Source organism: Ahaetulla prasina, chromosome 12 (assembly GCF_028640845.1).
Source record: "Ahaetulla prasina isolate Xishuangbanna chromosome 12, ASM2864084v1, whole genome shotgun sequence".
NCBI lineage: Eukaryota > Metazoa > Chordata > Lepidosauria > Squamata > Colubridae > Ahaetulla > Ahaetulla prasina.
Window position 1 is genome coordinate 24,369,228 of NC_080550.1, and position 23,692 is coordinate 24,392,919.

The window sequence follows — 23,692 nt, forward strand, 5'->3', positions numbered from 1 at the left end:
ATCAGAGGAGAGCCAGGGACGTCATTTTCGATACCTTATTAGGAAGCGATCCAGGAAGTGTTGCCTGCCGGAGAAGTGCAAGAAATTCTCCCTTGGCTTTTTTTTTTCTGCTGTTAGGTAGGTAGGTGGGGTGATTTGGGAAGGGAAGAAAAATAGAGGGGCAAAGAAAAGAGTGCCTCTGAGCATGCCCAGAGCGTGCCCGACCCTTGTCTGCGCAAAAGCCTTGCTCATTGTCATAATCCAGGGCAGGGTCTCCAACCTTGGCAACTTTAAGCCTGGAGGACTTCAACTCCCAGAATTAAAGTTGCCAAGATTGAACACCAGGGGACCGTGTCATACAGAGGCCAACTAGGTGGGGCGGTGCAAAATAGAGCTAGGCACGTATCTCTCCCTTTCCTGCTGTCATTCAGGAGGCAGCGTCCAGTCCTGACAAGGAAGCAATCTGTATTTATTTATTTATTTATTTTGTCACAACATCATACAAAAAGATTATATAGTATATACACATATAAACATATATAGGAAGAAGAAAAGAAAAACAATAGGACAGGAACGGTAGGCACGTTTGTGCGCTTATGCACGCCCCTTATGGTCCTCTTAGGAATGGGGTGAGGTTAATAGTAGAAAGTTTTTGGTTGAAGCTTTTAGGATTATGGGAAGAGACCACAGAGTCAGGTAAAGTATTCCAAGCACTGATGATTCTGTTGCAGAAGTCATATTTTCTGCAATCTAGATTAAAGCGGTTTACATTAAGTTTAAATCTATTGGTTGCCCTTGTATTATTGCAATTAAAGCTGAAGTAGTCTTTGACAGGACAACTCCCCCCCCCCCCCCCGCGAGTTTCCTAACCTTTTAGATATGTGGACTAGAATCATGAACTTTGGAGGTCTTCTAGCCCAACCCTATGCTCAAGCAGAAGACCTTATATACCATCCCGGACAAATGGTGCCCAATCTCTTCTGCAAAAACTCCAGTGATGAACAACCCCACCCCAAAGGCAAACCACTGTTGAAATCCAAATTGTTTTACTACCGGTTCTGTGGGCATGGCTTGGTGGGCCATGTGGTGTGGTGTGATGGGCGTGGCTTGGTGAGTGTGGTAGGGGAAGGAGATTGCAAAATCCCCATTCCCGCCCCACTCCTTGCGTAAGAATATTACAAAATCTCCATTCCCACCCCACTCTGAGGCCAGCCAGTTCTCCAAACTGCTCAACATTTCTGTTACTGGTTCTCCAGAACCTGTCAGAACCCGCTGGATTTCACCCCTGAGGCAAGCCGTCCCCACTTGTTAATGAACAGAATTGGAAGGGACCTTGGAGGTCTTCTAGTCCAACCCCCCTGCTCAGGCAGGAGACTCTGTCCAATCTGTTCTTAAAAACCTCCCGTGTGGTAGCACCCACAACTTCTGGTGGCAAGCCGTTCCACTGATTGATTCTCAGTGTCAGGAATTTTTTCCTTAGTTCTAGGTTGGATCTCTCCTAGATAAACTTCCATCTGTTACTTCTTGTCCTGCCTTCGGGAGCCCTTCTCTGTGACTGCCCCTCCAGTACAAGAAGACTGTTATCATGTCCCTCCTGGTCCTTCTCTTCAACAGACATACGAGGTTCCCTAATAGAATAGAATAGAATAGAATTTTATTGGCCAAGTGTGATTGGACACACAAGGAATTTGTCTTGGTGCATATGCTCTCAGTGTACATAAAAGAAAAGATACGTTCATCAAGGTTCATCAAGGTAATCATTTATTGGGAACGTTCATTCAGAGCCGTGGTAGCACAATGGTTAGAATGTAATATTGCACGCTAACTCTGCCAACTGCCAGCAGTTTGATCCTGACCGGTTCAAGGTTCACTCAGCTTTCCATCCTTCTGAGGTGGGTAAAATGAGGACTTAGATTGTTGGGCGGAATATGATGACTCTGTAAACTGCTTAGAAAGGGCTGCAAAGAATAGAATAGAATAGAATAGAATAGAATTTTATTGGCCAAGTGTGATTGGACACACAAGGAATTTGTCTTGGTGCATATGCTCTCAGTGTACATAAAAGAAAAGATACGTTCATCAAGGTACAACATTTACAACACAATTGATGATCAATATATCAATATAAATCATAAGGATTGCCAGCAACAAGTTATAGTCATACAGTCGTAAGTGGAAAGAGATTGGTGATGGGAACTATGAAACGATTAATAGTAGTGCAGATTCAGTAAATAGTCTGACAGTGTTGAGGGAATTATTTGTTTAGCAGAGTGATGGCCTTCGGGAAAAAACTGTTCTTGTGTCTAGTTGTTCTGGTGTGCAGTGCTCTATAGCGTCGTTTTGAGGGTAGGAGTTGAAACAGTTTATGTCCAGGATGCGAGGGATCTGCAAATATTTTCACGGCTCTCTTCTTGATTCGTGCAGTATACAGGTCCTCAATGGAAGGCAAGTTGGTAGCAATGTAGCAATGGTAGCAAAGCACTGTGAAGTGGTATAATAAGTGGTAGTACTAAGTGGGAAGGAAGGGAGAGAGGGAGGGCTGTAGTGGCGCAGTGATTAGAATGCAGTATTGCAGGCTAATTCTGCCCACTGACAACAGTTTGATCCTGATCAGTTCAACGTTGACTCAGCTTTCTATCCTTCTGAGGTGGGTAAAATGAGGACACAAATTGTTAGGCACAATATGCTGATTTTGTAAATTGCTTAGAGAGGGCTGTAAAGCACTTTGAAGTGATATATACGTCTAAGTGCTATTGCTATTGTATGATTTAGCCTCCAGACCCCAGATCGTCTTTGTTGCTCTTCTCTGCACACTTTCTAGGGTCTCTGTGTCTTTCTCATATTGGGGCAATGAGAACTGGATGCAGTATTTCAAATGTGGCCTCACTACTGCAGTAAATTTAACTCCTATTGATGAGAATTCCATTCGAGAGGGTTAATGGGGGTGGGGGGTGTCGGTGGGATAGAGCAATATATTGGACAGACAGCATATGCTGACCTGGTTATTGTATGATCCCTAACTAAAATAAGACAATGTACAGTATCGATACTGTATAGTATATTCTGCCCCACTGTCTTACCAGAGTACTGGGGTCTAACCTAGAGCAATATATTGATTCTATAAGATTCACTGCCCTGGTGGCTGACCTGGGTATTTAATGTTTATATTTGTTGTTCTTAGTTGGCTGTAAACTGCCCTGAGTCCTTCGGGAGAAGGGCAGTATAGAAATTGAAATAATAAATAAATAAATAAACAAGAAAGAAAGGGCTTCAGAAGAACGCTGGCTGTAGTTTTAGTGTGTACTGTTTTGTAGCCCTGGTGGCACAGTGGTTAGGATGAAATATCGCAGGCTGACTCTGCCCACAGCCTGGAGTTTGATCCTGACAGGGTTCAAGGGTGGCTCAGCTTTCCATCTGAAAAATAAGGAAGTGGGGTTTAATGTATTGTAGATTAGGGGTGTTAAACTCAAATTTCATTGAGGTCTGCATCAGGCTTGGGGACATGTCTCGGGGTCTGTGGCCAGTTCGACATCACTCGTGTTGGGGTGCCTGTGGTGGCACGAGCACTCTGCCAGCGAAAACAGGCTCCTGAGCTCCATTTTCGGCTGCGACAGCCTCCTGCAACCCTCTGCCACCAAAAACGAAGCTCAGGAGGGCTGCCCATGGCCTTCTGAGGTCCATTTTAGCTGGCAGAGGCGCCATGGGCCGGTCCTTTACTGTTTTCAGGACAGCTCGCAGGCCCAGATCTAAGCATCCCGTAGGTTGGATCCAGGCCCCAGGCCTTGAGTTTGACACTCCTGGTATAGATAGAATATTCTGCCCTGGATGGCTGGGTGGGGTATTGCAGCCCCATTGGAGAAAATAGTGCAATGTTTTGAACCTATAAGACATACCCTGGTGGCTGACATAGGTACCACAAGCTTTATAAATAAGATCTGTATTGTAATTACTGCATCTAGGATTTACTGCAGTGGCTCAGTGGCTAAGACGCTGAGCTTGTCGATCAGAAAATTGGCAGTTCAGCAGTTCGAATCCCTAGTGTCGCGTAACGGGGTGAGCTTCCGTTACTTGTCCCAGCTTCTGCCAACCTAGCAGTTTGAAACCTTTACAACTGGCTAGTGCATGCCCAGTCAAAGAAGAGGACAGTTATGGTCATTATCAGTGGTGGGATTCAAGTAATTTAACAACCAGTTCTCTGCCCTAATGATTTCTTCCAACAACCAGTTTACCAAACTGCTCAAAAAGTTAACAACCGGTTCTCCTGAAGTGGTGCAAACTGGCTGAATCCCACCACTTGTCATTATGATGATATAATGATAATGAACCTATCAGCTCCCTCAGGCAGGAACCCAGAATTCTGAGTACAAACGCTACTTTTATTGTAAGGTTCCAGTGACACAATTTTACAAGTCTGCAAAGCACTTCCCCTCTCCTTGCCTGTTATGGAGTGGAATGGGGGGAGGGAAATCCCCAGGAGGGGGAGATGTATTCTAGTAGAGTAAGCCCAGATATCACATGTGGGAGAAAGACAGGGAGGGCAGCCCCTCCCTAATAGTTCCCAGAGTATACTGTAGATGCAGATAGTTGAGCGTTCAATCTAGAAATGGCTGTAAGTGTGAAAAATGGTCATAGACTTTTTTTTCCGATGGCATTATGACTTTAAACAGTCATTCAATGAATGGTTTGTATTTTGCCTGTATTTTGCCCTTGGAGCCTTCAGTACTGAGATCAGCCACTGGGGGCAGTAAATCATACATTACATGTATAGATTACATGTTGCATGGCTGTTTTTCTTTTTGTTTTGGAACATCCTTCCATCCTCTGATATGCCTCCTTATGGATTTTATTATTTATTGGAATTTGTCAAACAAAAAAACGAGAACAAGAACAGGAGAATAAAAATACAATGACAGGGACGATAAGTACGTTAGTGTACTTATGCATGACTACTTAAGTATGAAGTAAGGTCCACGGAAGTTAATTTGTGACTGAAACTGTGAAAATTATGCTAGTTTTTCTGACATTTGAGTCAGGATTTTAGATGTTGTTCTTAACGGCCAAAGCTAACTGGCCTGATATAAAGACTTTTTTTTCCAGTTCCTCAAAATTGTGCAGTTGTACTAGGCAAAAACCTTTTGAGTATCTGAAGTCCCCTCCCTTTTTTTGTCTCAGAAAATTGACAAAAATACCTTTTGATTTTATGAGGGTTTCTGCGCTGGCAATCATTTTATATTTGTTATAATTTACTTTTGCCTCCTGTCGTAAACTTTGGGGCGTAACAGGAACTGATGCATTATAATTGCCGAGGATCATAAAACAACTTATAAAGCCCTCTATGAAATAGGAGTGTATTATTTGGAGAGCCAAGGTCTCGCCGGCAGTATTGGCTCACTCCACATCTCGTATAATAGGCTGGGCAACCTTGTATTCCTTCCTAGTGTTAGTACTATATACCATATTTTAGGAGGTATATACTGTATTTTTTGGACTATAAGACACATTGGAGTATAAGACACATCAGGATTTCGAAGAGGAAAACAAGAAAAAAAATAGTTTTTGGCCTCTGCAAATCCGGTTTTTGCCCTTCCTGGCCCCCAGGAGCACTTTGGCAGGTCTCCCAAACCCTCTGTGCATCCCGTTTTTGAGAAAAATGGATCCATTTTTCACAAAAATGGGCTGTGCAAAGACTGGGGAGGGCAAAAACACAATGTGTGGGGGGTTTGGGAGGCAAAAACAGGCTCATTTTTGCATAAACGGGGTGCACAGAGGGTTTTTTGCCTCCGAAACCCCCCACGTTTTGGACTATAAGACACACCGGTTTATAAGATGCACCAAGATTTCGAAGAGGTAAACAAGAAAGCAAAAGTTTTTGCTCTCCCCAGCCCCCAGGAGCACTCTGCAGGCCTCCCAAACCCTCTGCATGTCCTGTGTTTTTGAAAAACAGGCCCGTTTTTGGCAAAAATGAGTGTGGAGTGGGGTTTCGGGAGGCCAAAAATGGCTGTATTTGGTATATAAGATACACCAACCTTTTCCACCCACTTTTTTGCGGGGGAGGTGGAAGTGCACCTTATGCTCCGAAAAATATAGTATTTTTTGGTTGTGTGAAGTGGTGTGGTGGCCTAGATGTGGAGCTCTCACCTCACAATCAGGAGTTCGATCCTAGGTAGAGTCAGATATTTCTCTCTCTGGGAACAATAAGAATATATCTGCTGAACAAAACTCCTCATTGGCTACAGGAACGGCATCCGGCCATTAAAACGCTCCATTCAGTTGCCCAGACTCCACCCTTCAAGGAATTATGGGGTTGTTAAATTAAGATGATATTTTTTGGTTGCACCTTGCTGCCTGCTTCCAACCCACCCCCACTCCTGGTACACTTACAGGTATCCCTCAATTTATAACCATTCATTTAGCAAACTTTTGGAGTTTTGAAAAACAAAGTGACATGGCCAGTCCTCACACTTATGACTATTGTATCATTCCCCATAGTCATGTGATCAGAATTCAGGCGCTTGGCAAATGGCAGGGATTGAAGGTCACATGATTGCCATTTGCCAACTTCCCCACTGGCTTCTAACAAGCAAAGTCATCGGTGGAATCTGGATTCACTTAACAGCGGCATGATTCACTTAACAACTGCAGCAATCTGCTTAATGATGGTGGCAAAAAAAAGGTTGTAAATTCAGGCGCAACTTACTTAACAACCTCCTTGCTGAAAAAGAGGGCTGAGAAAATATCTACAAACCCCTCACATCCTGGACATAAATTGTTTTGATGTAAAACAATGTTTTAAAAAAACATGTATCATAAAAAAAATGTAAAAAAGATGTTGAGACTCTAGAAAGAGTGCAGAAGAGTGCAGAGAAGAGCAACAAAGATGATTAGGGGACTGGAGGCTAAAACATATGAAGAACGGTTACAAGAACTCGGTGTTGATCCCCTGATTCCTCCCTTCCTCAGGCTACGTCTACAGATGCAGCTGATAACCATATTAATCAAGCCTGGACCGACCCGCGCTTCAGAAGATTAGAGAGGCGGCGTCATCAAAAGGAAGGGTGGGGCAGGAGCCCCACCCCACAGGATATATAAGGAGCTTTGGGACTGCTCTCACTTCTACGGGAAGCAAATTAACTGAACCGTGTCGAAGTGAGCTGAAGTCTTAATCTGTTTGAACCTTTTGGCAGGCAGCTGCGTTTTCTCGGGCAGGACTGATAGGAGCCGTGTAACCACTGGCTGTAGGCCAGCTTGTTACTCCAAAGTGAGGACGGAGACAGAACACTCGGTATGCCTAGTTTAATGAAAAGAAGGACTAGGGGAGACATGATAGCAGTGTTCCAATATCTCAGGGGCTGCCACAAAGAAGAGGGAGTCAAACTATTCTCCAAAGCACCTGAGGGTAGAACAAGAAGCAACGGGTGGAAACTAATCAAGGAGAGAAGCAACTTAGAACTAACGAGAAATTTCCTGACAGTTAGAACAATCAATAAGTGGAACAACTTGCCTGCAGAAGTTGTAAATGCTCCAACACTGGAAATTTTTAAGAAAATGTTGAATAACCATTTGTCTGAAATGGTGTAGAGTTTCCTGCCTGTGCAGGGGGTTGGACTAGAAGACCTCTAAGGTCCCTTCCAACTCGTTGTTGTTGTTGTTGTTGTTGTTGTTGTTGTTATTGGTTCAACTTTTACCCTCAAAATGCCGCTATAGGGCACTGCACACCAGAACGACTAGACATAAGGACAGTTTTTTTCCGCATGCCATCACTCTGCTAAACAACTAATTCCCACAACTATTTAGTAAAACTGTATTACTGTTTTCTTCTGTTAGGAAGGAGGATGGAGAAGAAAGAAACTGTTATTCTTCTCATCCTTCCTATTGCCCTTTCTCCTTTCTCCTTATGACTATAATCGTGATGGTGAACCTATGGCACATGGAAGTGGCACACAGAGCCATGGCCTGTTGCTCTTATGGGTTCCAGCATGCCAGCCAGATGGTCTTTTATGAGTGCGGGAGCGGCAGAAACTGGAAGAGCAGCAACTGGAAGAAGGGTGCATGCATGTGCTGGGTTTCTGCTCTTCCGGTTTCTGGTGAGTACATGTGCACCAATAATCTGGTCTTCTGATTTCTGGTGCGCATGCGTACGCGACAACCAGCTGGCTGGTGCACATGCGCACACTGGGTGGCACTTGGTGTGGAAAAGGTTTGACAACACTGGACTATAACCTTGTTGCTTTATATCTTTACAATTTATATTGTGTTATCTAGTTTCCAGGGATGCGGTGGCTCAGGGGCTAGGACATTGAGCTTGTTGATCGAAAGGTCGGCAGCTCAGCGGTTCGAATCCCTAGTGCTGCCGTGTAATGGAGTGACCTCCTGTTACTTGTCCCAGCGTCTGCCAACCTAGCAGTTTCGAAAGCATGTAAAAATTGCAAGTAGAAAAAATAGGGACCACCTTGGTGGGAAGGTAACAGCGTTCTGTGCGCCTTTGGCATTGAGTCATGCCGGCCACATGACCACAGAGACGTCTTCAGACAATGCTGGCTCTTCAGCTTTGAAACGGAGATGAGTACCACCCCCTAGAGTCAGCAACGACTAGCATGTATGTACGAGGGGAACCTTTACCTTTACCTTTTTATCTTGTTTCCTAGTATGATTTTGATTGCTTATTTAATATCTTACGACTGTCACTAAGTATTGCATATTATGATTCTTGATGAATGTATATTTTATGTACACTGAGAGCTTATGCACCGAAGACAAATTCCTCGTGCGTCACGCTTGGCCAATAAAGAATTTTACTTGTGGACTACCACAAATAGTTGGGAACTACCTGGATGGTTGGCTCTGGCCCTGTTGGCTTTCAGAGAAGGATTAAAATCCTGTTTTTGTCCTTGAGATCCAGAGAAAGAAAGCTGTGGATAGCCCCAGATCACCTGTCAAAGGCTTGGATTGAATTTTTAAATTGGATTTTCTTTCTTTTCCTCATTCATCTTTTGGCTAGGCTGAGCTGCCCATGAGAACAGCACCTCTCCCTACAATGATGTCTTTGGATTTTGGTTTTTAATTCTGTTTTTATTCATTTCAGATTAGGAGTGACTGCTTCCCTGCTACCTGGTTTATACAGGTAGTCCTCACGACTACAATTGAGCCCCAAAATGTATGTTGTTAAGTGAGAAATTTGTTAAGTCTGTTTTACGACTTTTCTTGCCACATTTGTTAAGGAAATCCCTGCAGTTGTTAAGTGAGGAACATCTGGCTTCCCCATTGCCTTTGCTTGTCAGACGGTCGCAAAAAGGGATCACATGACTCAGGGACACTGCAACCGTCATAAATGTGAATCAGTTATCAAGCATTCAAGTTTAAATTATGTGACTGTGGAGATGCTGCAATGGTCATAAGCATGAAAAATGGTCATAAGTCACTTTTTAAAGTGCTGTTGTAAGTCAAGAATTACCTGTACAATGTTTTCATTTTTCATGGTATAGCAATAGTATCTAGACTTATATTAGACTTCTCAGTGCTTTCCTGCCCTCTTTAAGTGGTTTACAGAGTCAGCACACTGCCCCCAACAATCTGGGTCCTCATTTTACTGACCTCGGAAGGATGGAAGGCTGAGTCAACCTAGAACTGGATCGAACAGCTGACAGTGGGCAGAGTTTGCCAGCAATACTGCATTCTAACCACTGTGCATCATGGATGGATGGATGGATGGATGGATGGATGGAAGGAAGGAAGGAAGGAAGGAAGGAAGGAAGGAAGGAAGGAAGGAAGGGCAATAGCAATAGCAATAGCACTTAGACCTATATACCACTTCACAGTGCTTTATAGCCCTCTTTCCAACGATCCATCTGTTAAACTACTGAAGTTCGCAGATGACACAACAGTGATTGGTCTCATTCCAGACAATGACAAATTCGCATATAGACGAGAGGTCAAACGACTAGCCTTGTGGTGCGACCGAAACAATCTGGAACTAAACACACTCAAAACCGTAGAAATGGTGGTAGACTTTAGGAGAAACCCTTCCATACTTCCACCTCTCACAATACTAGACAACACAGTATCAACAGTAGAAACCTTTAAATTTCTAGGTTCTATCATATTGCAAGATCTAAAATGGACAGCTAACATCAAAAACATCATCAAAAAAGGACAACAAAGAATGTTCTTTCTGCGCCAACTCAGTAAGCTCAAACTGCCCAAGGAGCTGCTGATTCAGTTCTACAGAGGAATTATTGAGTCTGTCATTTGCACCTCTATAACTGTCTGGTTCGGTTCTGCAACCCAACAAGAAAGACACAGACTTCAGAGGATAATTAGAACTGCAGAAAAAATAATTGCTACCAACCTGCCTTCCATTGAGGACCTGTATACTGCACGAATCAAGAAGAGGGCCGTGAAAATATTTACAGATCCCTCACATCCTGGACATAAACTGTTTCAACTCCTACCCTCAAAACGATGCTATAGAGCACTGCACAACAGAACAACTAGACACAAGAACAGTTTTTTCCCGAAGGCCATCACTCTGCTAAACAAATAATTCCCTCAACACTGTCAAACTATTTACTAAATCTGCACTACTATTAATCTTCTCATCGTTCCCATCACCAATCTCTTTCCACTTATGACTGTATGACTGTAACTTTGTTGCTGGTAATCCTTATGATTTATATTGATATATTGACCATCATTTGTGTTGTAAATGTTGTACCTTGATGAAGGTATCTTTTCTTTTATGTACACTGAGAGCATATGCACCAAGACAAATTCCTTGTGTGTCCAATCACACTTGGCCAATAAAAAATTCAATTCAATTCTATTCTATTCTATTCTATTCTATTCTATTCTATTCTATTCTATTCTATTCTATTCCATTTTATTCTATTCTATTCTATTCTATTCTGTGATTAATGTTCTCTTTGTATTTTAATTTGACTAATATCAATAGATGGTAAGGTACACTCCTTGTGTTCTCCTTTTTGGGAGATTTTTGGAGATAAATTAGATTAGAACCCAAGGAATAAATCTGAAATGTGACCTTCACGCCGTGTGAAGGAAGGGTGTGAGAAAGCCTTTTGCTGCTCAGGAAGGGAAATCTGGGTGTTTCTCTAAGTCACTCCTCCCCACAGTGACGTGTTTCGTGTTGAAATGCAAAACCAGGGGCTCGGTTGCCTGATGGTTTATAGCAAATGCAGGAAGCAGAGCAAACACACTTTATGAGGCAAGATAAAGAGCCGGACAATCAAAGGTCAGTTTCTGTGGCACAGAAACTTGAATTACAATTGCGAAGAAAGCAGTGCGTTAAATGATCCGAGGAAGTGACTTCATCCATTCAGTCTTTCCGGAAAGTAAAAAATAGCTGATGATCCTTTTCTCCTCCTTGTTTGCAGGGCTGCAGTGAGAAAGCAGGAAGGGAAGGAGGAGGAAGAATCTCTGCTCCAAAGTGAAAGGATTCGTGGTAGGTGACCCTGCAAATTTCTCTTGCAGATATTGAGATCTGGTTTGAGAGAAAAAACGAAATTGCTTTCTTTCCCAATGTGGCTGGGTGTCACACAGGCAGATACAGAATCTTTCTATCTCTGGATCACCTGCTCGCTCGCTCTCTCTCTCTCTCTCTCTCTCTCTCTCTCTCTCCTCGTCCTCCTCTTCCTCTTCTCCTCCTCCTCCCTTCTTTCCTTCTTCTCCCACCTCCTCTTCTTCCTTTTCCTCTCCTTCTCCTTTTCTTCTTCTTCCACCACCACCTCCTCTTCTTCTTTTTCTCCTCCTCCTCCTTCTCTCCAAATTCCCAGGTGCTAATAAACACCTTCTGTGTTTTGAGCACACCCTGGTCTGTCTCCCCATGCTTTTATTTCTGGATTCTTCGCCAGATGTGCTGGGCATTCAACTCCCAGCCAGAAAATGTTTTTTTTTTAGGAGGTGGGGACCGGGAGTTGCAGTCCCTTTTTAATCACATGACTTGGTCTGGTGAAGTTTTGATTTTAAAATTATTTAATATATTATATTATACTTCATTTATTATATTTCATTTATTATACTATATACTTTAGGAGCCACAGTGGTGCAGTGATTAGAGTGCAGTACTGAAGGCTACCTCTGCTGCCTGCAATTTGGAGGTTCAAATCTCACCAGGCTCAAGGTTGACTCAGCCTTCTATCCTTCCAAAGTCAGTAAAATGAGGACCAAAATTGTTGGGGGCCTTTGGCTGGCTCTGTAAACTGCTTAGAGAGGGCTATAAAGCACTGTGAAGCAGTATATGTCTAACTGCTAGTGCTAAGTGCTATTTATTAACATTTTATGCTGCCCAGCACCCCTATAAGGGGACTCTGGGAGGCTTACAATTCAGATTCAGGATTCTGCTTCTGGAACAATCAAAAGCATCTGAGGCTCCACCTTGCTCCTTTTCTTTTTTTTTTATTTTGTCACAAACATCAACATAAATCAGCAAAATATCATATAAGCATATATATGAGCAAAAGTATGTAATCATTGTATTAATTTGATATAATGAAAGGAAACATTAGGACAGGAACAGTAGGCATTTTTTGTGCTCTTATGCATGCCCCTTATAGTCCTTTTAGGAATGGGGTGAGGTCAATAGTAGACAGTTTTTGGTTAAAGCTTTTGGGAGTTTGAGAAGAAACCACAGAGTCAGGCAGTGTGTTCCAAGCGTTAACAACTCTGTTACAAAAATCATATTTTCTGCAATCAAGATTATTAATTAACATTAAGTTTGAATCTATTGTTTGCTCTTGTATTATTGTGATTGAAGCTGAAGTAGTCTTTAACAGGAAGGACATTGCAATAGATGATTCTGTGTGTTAAACACAGTTCTTTTTTAATCTATCACTTTTTTTTTCCTATCACTTCCAATCTACTGTTGAAGTTTTGAATTTTTTGATCTCTTTGTTCTTCTCTTTCCTCTACTTTCTGAAGTCTGTCCTCATAATTTTTCAACTTCTGTTGGATATCTTCTACTTTTTCATCTGTTTTTTTCCATCTTTTGCTTGATCTCTTCTATCCCCTGCAAAATAAGCTGCAGAGAAGAGTCCCTTTCCCTTTCCTTTCCTTTCCTTTTCCTGTATAAGTAATGCTGGTATTGTTCTTTGAGATCCTGCTGGTGAGGAAGAGGGGGCACGAATCACTGTTGCTTTTCTGCTCATTTTTGTATATAAAAGTGCCAACTCTGAAACTCCAAATTATAATCCAAATCGCCAAAGTTGTGCAGCAAGAAAGGGAAAAAAGGAAAAAGTCTTCAGACTCTTTTATGTCTTAATCCAACTCGAATTAATCTAAAAAAAAAAAAAAAGAAAGAAAAAGAAGAAAAAAAGGCCCAATCGATAAGGAAAATGTGAAACAATATTTGAATAAAGCAAATTTACCTTAGATTCCTAAAGATATTGAAGTTATGTTGGAGGGAAATATAACAATGATGGAATTAATGCAAGCGCTAAAAATAAAAGGGGGGGGGGGGAAAGCTCCAGGCCCAGATGGATTGCCAGTTGAATATTATGTGACATTTCAAGAACAACTGGGTCTCCCATTTTTAGAGATTATGAATGGAAGTGATGCAGAAAGGGGAAATACCTGAGACCTGGACAGAGGCTTATATTACTTTGATTCCAAAAGAGGACTCTGACTTAAATCAAGTTAAAAATTACAGACCTATATCCCTGTTGAACTCAGACTATAAAATATTTGCTTTAAATACTTGCAGAACATCTGAAAAGATATTTGAATGAATTTATACATTCGGATCAAAATGGATTTCTGCCTAAAAGACAAATTAGGAATAATATGATTATTTTGTGAATGCACAGGAAGATACATTAACACCCTTACAGCACGTTGTAATGGAATTGATTTGATGAGGGGGGTTTTTTATGTTTAAAAATAAAAATTTTCAAAAAAAAAAAAAAAAGCTTCTGAGGATCCCCAAGGAAAGACTCTGGGTGCCCAAAATTGGCTGGGATGCTAGAAATGAGAGTGCCTCCCCCCATTTAGAGAATGCCAGCTTGTGGAAAGGTGGTATGAATACTTTGCCAAATTTACCTTGGATTCAGGCTGTTTAATAGCTGAGGGCCATGTATTTTCTCTGTGGCTGTGTATGGTGTGTGTGTGTGTGTGTATGTGTGTACACATGGCAGTTCAATCTCTTCTTGAAAGCCTCCAGTAATGAAGCTCCCACAACTTCTGAAGGCAACTTCTCTTCCATTGGTTGATTGTTCTCACTGTCAGAAAATGTCTCTTTATTTCTAGGTTGACTCTCTCCTTGATCAGTTTCCATCCATTATTCTTTGTCTGGCCTTTGGGTGCTTTGAAAAACAGCTTGACACCCCACCCCCCCGGGTGGGAGCCCCTCAAATATTGCATCCAGTTTTGGTCGCCACGATGTAAAAAAGATGTTGAGACTCTAGAAAGAGTGCAGAGAAGAGCAACAAAGATGATTAGGGGACTGGAGGCTAAAACATATGAAGAACGGTTGCAGGAACTGGGTATGTCTAGTTTAACAAAAAGAAGGACCAGGGGAGACATGATAGCAGTGTTCCAATATCTCAGGGGCTTCCCCAAAGAAGAGGGAGTCAAGCTATTCTCCAAAGCACCTGAGGGTAGAACAAGAACCAATGGGTGGAAACTAATCAAGGAGAGAAGCAACTTAGAACTAAGGAGAAATTTCCTGACAGTTAGAACAATGAATCAGTGGAACAACTTGCCTCCAGAAGTTGTGAATGCTCCAACACTGGAAATTTTTAAGAAAATATTGGATAACCATCTGACTGAGATGGTGTAGGGTTTCCTGCCTGGGCAGGGGGTTGGACTAGAAGGCCTCCAAGGTCCCTTCCAACTCTGTTGTTATGTTATGTTAAATATTGGAAGACTGCTATCCTGTCTCCCCTGATCCTTCTCTTCTCTTCACTTCAACAGAGATAGAAAAGTGGGTGGTAGGTAGACTAGCCAGGCCCAGTTCCTGCAACCATTCTTTGTATGTTTCAGTCTCCAGTCCCCTCATCATCTTGGTTACTGTTCTCTGCACTCTTTCTAGAGCCGGGGTAGTCAACCTTTTTATACCTACCACCCACTTTTGTATCTCTGTTAGTAGTAAAAAAAATTAACCGCCCACCTTTTGCGCATTGTGGATTGGGCTTGGGGCGTGTGTGTGTGTTGTGTGTGTTTTACGGCTTACGGTATTATGGAAATCCAACCCGTTTAGATCAGGAAGCCTTGGCAAAGCAAACCGTGGTTTAATGCAGTGCATGAACTCCAACTTATTGTCTGGTAGGAATGAAATCATGGTTCGAAGCCTATTTTAAGTGACGGAAAGGACATGATGTCCACCGGATCGGGCAAGTCCTTCATGACCAACAACCATCCTGTGGTTGTGCTTAAGGTGCTTTACCTTCACATCACAAGAAGACGGACATCGGTGACTCAGTGGAGTTTCTTCCAGAAGGCTCTTCCCATGGTTTATCCCTTGGTCCAAGGTGTGACCGCAACTTGTTTCTCCAAAATGAAACCAATGATCAGAAGTCAAGAATGGACGTGTTGCTTCTTGGAAGCCCTGAGTTCTTGTGTGTGTATGTACGTGTGTGTGTGTGCGTTTTACGGGTTAGGGCATTATGTAAACTTAGCCCATTCAGATCAGGAAATCTTGAAAATACAACCCATGATTTAGTGCAGTGGTGGCGAACCTTTTACTCACCGAGTGCCAAACAAGTATTCGCTTCATTTACGTGCGGCTCCTCCCCGTGCGGTTGCTGTGCGTGCAACTGCACCATCTGCACATGTGCACGGCTTTCATGTGACTCCTCTGTGTGCTGCATGTGCAGTTGCACTGCCTGCACATGTGTGCAGCTTTTGCACCGCTCCCCTGTGCGCTGCGTGCACAATTGCACCATCTGCGTGCGCACACAGCTTTCACACATGCAATGCATATGCGCAAAAGCCATCTGTGCATGCATGTGCTGCACAAAGGTAGTTGCACGCACATGCGCAAATGCACGCGCATGCACAGGAGAGCTCCGGAGGTCAACTGGGTCTCTGGAATTGCTCACATCCGCACCGGAGGCCCGAACACCAGCTGCGCAACTGCAGGTCAGTTGGGCGACAGCTCGCATGTCCGGAAAAATGGTTCTGTGTGCCACCTCAGGCACGCGTGCCATAGGTTCGCCATCACGGGTTTAGTGCAATATACGAACTCAGACTTTTGTCTGAGAGGAACACAATCATGGACAGAAGGCCATTTTAGAAGAAACATGATGTCTACAGCAGCGGGCATCACCCTTTGTGGCTTGGTGGCCTGGCTCGGGGGTGTGGGGGAGAGAGAGGAACTGAGCTGCTTGAATGTGCCTGTGCGCAAGCAGACCTTGCGCTAGTGGTGTGCCGGCATACTTGCATGCAGCTCGACTTGCATGAGTGGTGGGCTGCTACATGCAAGATGAGCTGTGCACATGCATGCTCCAGCCCAGGGATCTCCAACCGTGACAACTTTTAAGATGTGTGGACTTCAACTCCCAGAGTTCCTCAGCCAGCTTGGGGACCAGGGTAGGACAAGGGAGAAGAACGAGTGTCATGCCTGTCATGGCATCATGGTGGCGGTGATGTCATCTATGCAATTTGCATGACTTGTGCAATGATGTCAATACACTGTGATGTCATCATGGCGTCTCCTAGATACCTATAGCTTTCATTCATCTTTTTTCCTCTAGCAGGATGGCAGGGCTGCCAAACTGAGGGAACTATCCGGATTGGGCGCTAGCAAATTTGGACAATTGTCATGTGCAAATTCTCTCTTCCGATTAAGCCGGAAGGGACCATTGTGGTTGTGCAAATTGCAGAGTGTATTTTTAAAAATCTGATGCACTTTTTTAACACATACAGTAGGTTCCAAGTCAGGTTAACTGCTGATCGAGTTGTCCACATAGGTAGTACACATAAAAAGTACAGGGCTTTTCAACTAAATTCACTTCTGGAATAAACATAAATCAGGGTAGAAATAAATTCGCAAATGTAATTCAAGATGAATTAAAACCCATAAACAATTGGGAACACATAATTTTAGGGTTTTTTTTAATATATTTATGTTCACATCTTCCAAAGCATATATAAACCATATCTTTCTGTTCCTTGGCACCAGACCTAGATTAATAAGAATAGTTTGAGTTGCTGAATTGTTTATTTTCTTTGTTCTTGTCAAATTATAGTACAATGCATATTATATTTTTCTATCTTAGTTCACATCATTGTACTGACCAGATTCATCTGCTCTGCATTGCACTATTTTTAATACATTAGAATGTGATTTATTTGAACTGAGCATGCAGCCATTTGTGACTTACTCAATAAACATGATTTTTTTTAAACTGCCACAGGTTACAACCCATAATGGCTTGAATCACACGTCAGGATGAATAATGTTTAGTTTTTCGTTCCTGTCTCTTATTTGTATATTATTTTTAAAGCATTAATTTAATTGATGGAATTTGAAGCCAAGGGGTTCGGCTTGGTTGTAGAAGAAATAATTAGAAAAGTCATAGACAACAGACTAATCAGGATTTATTACTCAATGGAGCATCCAGGGTCCATGGAAGTCTACCTTTGAGAATCATTTACAGGTGAGCAAGGAAGAAAGCTGTTGTCCTGTTTGTTCTCACACAATTGTCACAATTGTGGGACACAATTGTGCTTTCTTAAGCATTTGTATCCTGCCTTTCTATTACTAATTCAAACCCAAAAAAATCATAAAAAGATTATGATGTTACCAAAACAAAAAACAACAACAACCCGACCCATGCAATATCTTTAAAACATAACAAAATAATCCACTGAGTGGATTGCAGTGTTCAGCATGGAAAAATTTGCAGAAAATAATTCTGCATGACAACATTTGCTGAATGCAGTAGAAACTTTGCAACATTTTAAAGATGGTCAGTGAGATTTATTTATGCGCCACTTCAGAATGTGTCTGAAAAGTTTCTCCCTCCAAATGTGAGTGGGACTTCAATTCTGGCTGGGCCTTATGGAACCAAGGGCCAACAAACCTGCGAAATACCTGGTTGGGAAAATTGGTGTACAGGTTTAGAGAATGATTGATAAAATTACTCTAAGCAGATTGTTGTTTTTTTTTAAAAAAAATTAAATACCCCAATAAAGTTTTCCAACTTTCATTGTATTTCACTCTTGATATAACACGGGGGTGCTCCGTCACTGGAAGGTTTTAAGACGAGATTGGATAGCCATTTGTCCAGAATGGTATAGATGGGGTTGGACTAGAAGACCTCTAAGGTCTCTTCTCACAATTCCCTCTGATAAATTGCCAATAGTACTTTCATTCAGAAACTGTCCTGATGAGCTACACGATTTATTCACTTGAGCAGTTGCAAGATGCATCCCCTTCAAGCCATAATCCAACCACAATTCAACGGTGGTTGCTGTATCAGCCTTCTTCTATTGAGAACATCCATTCAGTAAACAAGCTTCAATCTGCTTAACCACGGCTTATTAAGCAACCCCCCAGCTAGCATAACCCAAAACACTAAACTGTAAGTAATGGATTATAAGCCACACCAGCTGGGCTCATGCAATACACCAAGCCAACATGTGGCAACATAAAATAAAATAGAGCTAGAAGGGATCTTGGAGGTCTTCTAGTCCAGCCCCCTGCTCAAGCAGGAGAACCTATACCATTTTAGACAAGTGACTGTCTAGTTTCTTCTTTAAAACCTCCTGTGATAGAGTGCCCACAATTTCTGGTAGCAGGCTGTTCCACTGGTTAATTGTCCTCAGCGTTAGGAAGTTTCTCCTCAATTCCAGGTTGCTTTTCTCCTTGGTTAGTTTCCATCCATTGTTTCTTGTCTTCTGGTGCTTTGGAGAATAATTTGAGCCCTGGCAGCCCTCAAATACTAGAATACTATCATGTCACCCCTAATTCTTCTTTTCTTTAGACTGGCCAAGCCCAAAACCTGCAGCCATTCTTCGAATGTTTTAGTCTCCAGGCCTTTGATCATCTTAGTTGCTCTTTTCTGAACTTTTTTCCAGTCTCAACATCTGTTCTGTAGTAAAATTGGTTGCAGTATTCCAGGTATGGTTTAACCAGGCTTATAGCATGCTGGTTAAACTATGGTTTACTCCTTCTGAGAAGCTAGGAATAGAAGGGCCAGATTGAAGGTGGGGGTGTGTGTCTGTGTGGAATCCTTCTGGCTGGACAGAACTGCTCATCTCCAACAACGCCAAGTGCCAACAACCTCCGGGAAGGAAAGCGTTAAAGCGCCAGGTGAGGGGGAGGCTTCCCCGAGCATGCGCACTTCCCCCCCTACCTGCCGCCGTCGAAGGTCGGCAGCGGAGCCGCTAATTGCGCGCAGGTGCAGCTCGAGAGCCACGTGCAGCTGCTAGAGGCAGAAAAAGAAGGCGCGATGCGAGTAGCGCGAGGCTGCTGGTCGGAGGGCAGGTGGGTGTTGGTGAGCCTGCAGGGGATTTTTTTTCCCTCCGAATTGGGATGCTGAGCCATTGAGACTTCGCGTAAACTTTACTGGGGTTAACTTCGTTTCTTGGGTTTGGCCAACGCATACAACTGTGGGGGGGTCTTTGGTGCTCTCTGAGCTGGGTAGTTTTCTTGCAGACGTTTCCTTACCCAACTAGGTAACATCATCAGGGGTGGAAGGGAGTGAGGTTTGTGTAGTGAAGGGATAGGAGAAGGGGTGGAGGACTGTTCACAGATTAGAGCAGTGGTGGGATTCAAATGATTTAACGACCGGTTCTCTGCCTTAATGATTTCTTCCAACCACCGGTTCGCCAAACTGCTCAGAAAGTTAACAACCGGTTCTCCCGAAGTGGTGCAAACTGGCTGAATCCCACACTTGGGACTTGGAGTCTAAAAGGTTGGCTGAAGGTTCTCTAGGAGGCCTCTGGGACTGGTGTGTGTGTGTGTGTGTGTCTTTGTGTGTGTGTCTTTTTCACTCCGAATCTTCCAAGGTTTCAGGTGGGAGCACTCAAAGGTCATGAGATTTAGGAGTCTTGCGGAACTTGAGCAGGGAATATTTTGAGTGGAAAATAATATTTAATGGTTGGGTTTGAAGAATGCTCTTGGGATGAGGACACCTGGATATCCTATTTAGAGGTGCCCCTTTGATGGTCTTTGGTTGTGATTCGGTCTGTTTATTTTATTTATTAAATTCGTCACTCTGGGCAGCTTATAACCCAGCATTGAAAGGAAAATGATTGAAAGCTACTTTCTCCTAACCCAAGTACAGGTAGCCCTTGACTTACAACAGTTCTTTTAGTGACCGTTTGAAGTTACAATGGCACTGAAAAAAGTGATGTATGTTTTTCACACTTACGACCAGAATCGGAATGGAGCTGGAAGGGACCTCAGAGGTCTTTTAGTCCAGCCCCCTGCTCAAGGAGGAGATCCTATACCATTTCAAACAAGTGGACTGTCTTGTGTCCTTATGGACACATGCTCAAAATTCAGACGCTTGGAAACTTGCAATGTCCCCAGGTCACGTGATCCCCTTTTGTGACCGTCTGACAAAGTCAATGGGGAAGTCAAAATTCACTTAACAACCGTGTTACTAATTTAACTGCAGTAATCCAATTGTGGTGAGAAAGATTGTAAAATGGAGCAAAATTCACTTGACATGTCTCGGTTTTTCGGCTCAGTTGTGGTCGAAAGTTGAGGACTATAGTGATTTGGCTACTTTGCACAAAAGTGTGTCATACAGACTTCAGCATTGCACTAAATTATTCTGTTAAACCTGGGTTGATCGAGCCAGGATAAGAATGTGGTAAGAATCTGGTTAAGCCAAGTCCAATAAGATACGTTGTGAGTGGGCTGTGCAGACAGCTGTGTGTTTCTTTGAACCTGGCTTATTGAATAAACCATAATTGTCTGGCTTTACAGGTGCCTTCCAGGGGTGGGTTCTACTTACTACTGGTGCACAGAAGCATGTGCATGCACAGATCACCTGTGATGACGTCCGGGTCAGTGGGCGGAGCCTCCCACCTGTTTTATTACCGGTTCTTGCGAACCGGTCCGAACCGGGGGCAACCCACCACAGGTGCCTTCCTCACCAAATGCCTTGTGTTCACAACAGGCTTACTTGGGGTTTATTTATTTATTTTATTTATTTATTTTTCATATTTATATACCGCCCTATCTCCCTAAGGACTCAGGGCGGTTTACAGGCAGTTAAAACACATATAAATACAGATTAAAACGACAATTAAAAAACTTATTCTAAAGCCCAAATCATTAAAAACAGTATAAATAATAAAAAACCCCTTAAAACCAATTACTTTAAAACCTAATCCAGTCCCGCGCAGATGAATAAGTATGTTTTAAGCTCGCGACGAAAGGTTCGGAGGTCCGGAAGTTGACGGAGTCCTGGGGGGAGTTCGTTCCAGAGGGTGGGAGCCCCCACAGAGAAGGCCCTTTCCCTGGGTGTCGCCAGACGGCACTGCCTAGCTGACGGCACCCTGAGGAGTCCCTCTCTGTGAGAGCGCACGGGTCGGTGAGGGGTATTCGGTAGCAGTAGGTTAAACAGGCTGTGATTTGCCTGCTCATTTCTTGACATGCTCTGAACTATTACCAAACCACATGGAGTGGATTCAACCCAGAAAGCTGGCCTTAAATATAGGCAGTCCTCGACTTACGACTGAAACTGAGCCCAAAATTGATGTTGCTAACTGAGAAAATTTTGCCCCATTTTATGACCTTTCTTGCCACAGCTGTTAAGTGAGTCACTGCAGTTGTTAAGTTAGTAATGTGGTTGCTAAGTGAATCAGGCTTCCCCGTCGACTTGGCTTGTCAGAAGATCGCAAAAGGGGATCATGTGATCCCCAGGACACTGCAACCGTCATAAATGTGAGTCAATAATATACAAATGGATGAAGACTATTGCTAACATAGTGTAAGCCGCCCTGAGTCTTCGGAGAAGGGCGGGATATAAATGCAAATAAAATAAAAATAAAATAAATAAATAAATAAATTGTCAAGAACATTCAAAGGCATATTGGATGCCTTTGGACCATGGGGAAGCTGCAACGGTCATAAGTGTGAAAAATGGCCATAAGTCGGGTTTTTTTTCAGTGCTGTTGTAACTTTGGCCACTAAGTGAACTGTTGTAAATCAAGGACTCCTTACATTACACGTAGTATTGATTGAATTTCTATTGCGCTCATCTAACCCAGAGATCAGCTCTGGCTTACAATAACAATAAAAGTTTTAAAAGTGCTAAAAAAAATAAAATTGGGATAAAGAGTTAAAAATTAAACTTAAAAACCAAGAGGATGGACAGCCAAGGGGGTGAAAATTTGCTCTTATCCTGTCAGCCCCCCCCCCCAATATAATTGGGGGAGGGCTCCCCGGCCAAGCGGCAGAGCTTTTAGGTTCTTCCAGAAGGTTGGATCTCACCAGTAATGGGAGCACACAGGCAGCCCTTGAATTATGATCACAACTGACCCAACATTTCACTCGCTCAGTGAGTCAGTTGTTAAGTGAGTTTTGCCCCATTTTACCGCCTTTCTTGGCACTGTTGTTCAGTGAATCACTGGAGCTGTTAAGTTCGTAACATGGTTGTTAAGTGGATCTTTCTTTCCCATTGACTTTGCTTGTCATATGACCCCAGGACACTCCAACTGTCATAAATAGGAGCCAGTTGCCAAGAGTCTGAATTTTGATCGGGGGGGGAGATGCTGCAATGGTCGTAAGTGTGAAAAACGGGTCAAAAAATGAGAAATGAGCCATGGTGGCACCGTGGTTTGAGTGCAGCACTGCAGACTACTTCTGCTGACTGCCGGACGTCTGCAATTCGGCAGTTTGAATCTCAGCAGGCTCAAGGTTGACTCATCCTCCCATCCTTCTGAGGTTGGTAAAATGAGGACCCAGATTGTTGGGGGCAATGTGCTGAGTCTCTCAAACTGCTTAGAGACGGCTGTAAAGCACTGTGAAGCGGTATAAGTCTAAGTGCTATTGCTATTGCCTTTCCTTCATCTCCCTCTCCTTCCTTCCCTCCCTCCCTCCTTCCCTTCCTCTCTTCCTTCCTCCCTTCCTTCCTTCCTTTCCTTGGTGACTCACGAGTTAGAATTCAGTATTGCAGGCTAACTCTGCCAACTGCTGTCAGTTCAAATCTCACCAGGCCCCAGGTTGACTCATCCTCCCATCCTTCCGAGGTTGGTAAAATGAGGACCCAAATTGTTGGGGGCAATGTGCTGAGTCTGTCAAACTGCTTAGAGACGGCTGTAAAGCACTGTGAAGCGGTATAAGTCTAAGTGCTATTGCTATTGCCTTTCCTTCATCTCCCTCTCCTTTCCCTCCCCCCTCCTTCCTTCCTTCCCTCCCTCCCTCCTTCCCTTCCTCTCTTCCTTCCTCCCTTCCTTCCTTCCTTTCCTTGGTGACTCACGAGTTAGAATTCAGTATTGCAGGCTAACTCTGCCAACGGCTGTCAGTTCAAATCTCACCAGGCCCCAGGTTGACTCATCCTCCCATCCTTCCGAGGTTGGTAAAATGAGGACCCAGATTGTTGGGGGCATTAAGCTGACTCTGTAAACTGCTTAGAGAGGACTAAAGCACTGTGAAGTGGTATATAAGTCTAAGGGCTATTGCTATAAGTCACTTCAAAGTTGTAACTTTGAGTGGTCACTGAACAGACTGTTGTAGGTCAAGGACTACCTGTATTCCTGTTATGCAAACGTAGCTGGCCAAATATATCTTGAACAGGGT

At 43.2% G+C, this 23,692-nt stretch overlaps 1 long non-coding RNA gene across 1 annotated transcript; it reads left to right on the forward strand.

Annotated features, from left to right (window-relative positions):
- The first annotated feature begins 80 nt into the window (after nucleotides 1–80).
- On the forward strand, nucleotides 81–11,437 carry LOC131184161 (uncharacterized). The gene is made up of 3 exons (XR_009151931.1): nucleotides 81–117; nucleotides 9,062–9,133; nucleotides 11,370–11,437. It is a non-coding gene; the product is annotated as an uncharacterized LOC131184161 (long non-coding RNA).
- Nucleotides 11,438–23,692: the final 12,255 nt, after the last annotated feature.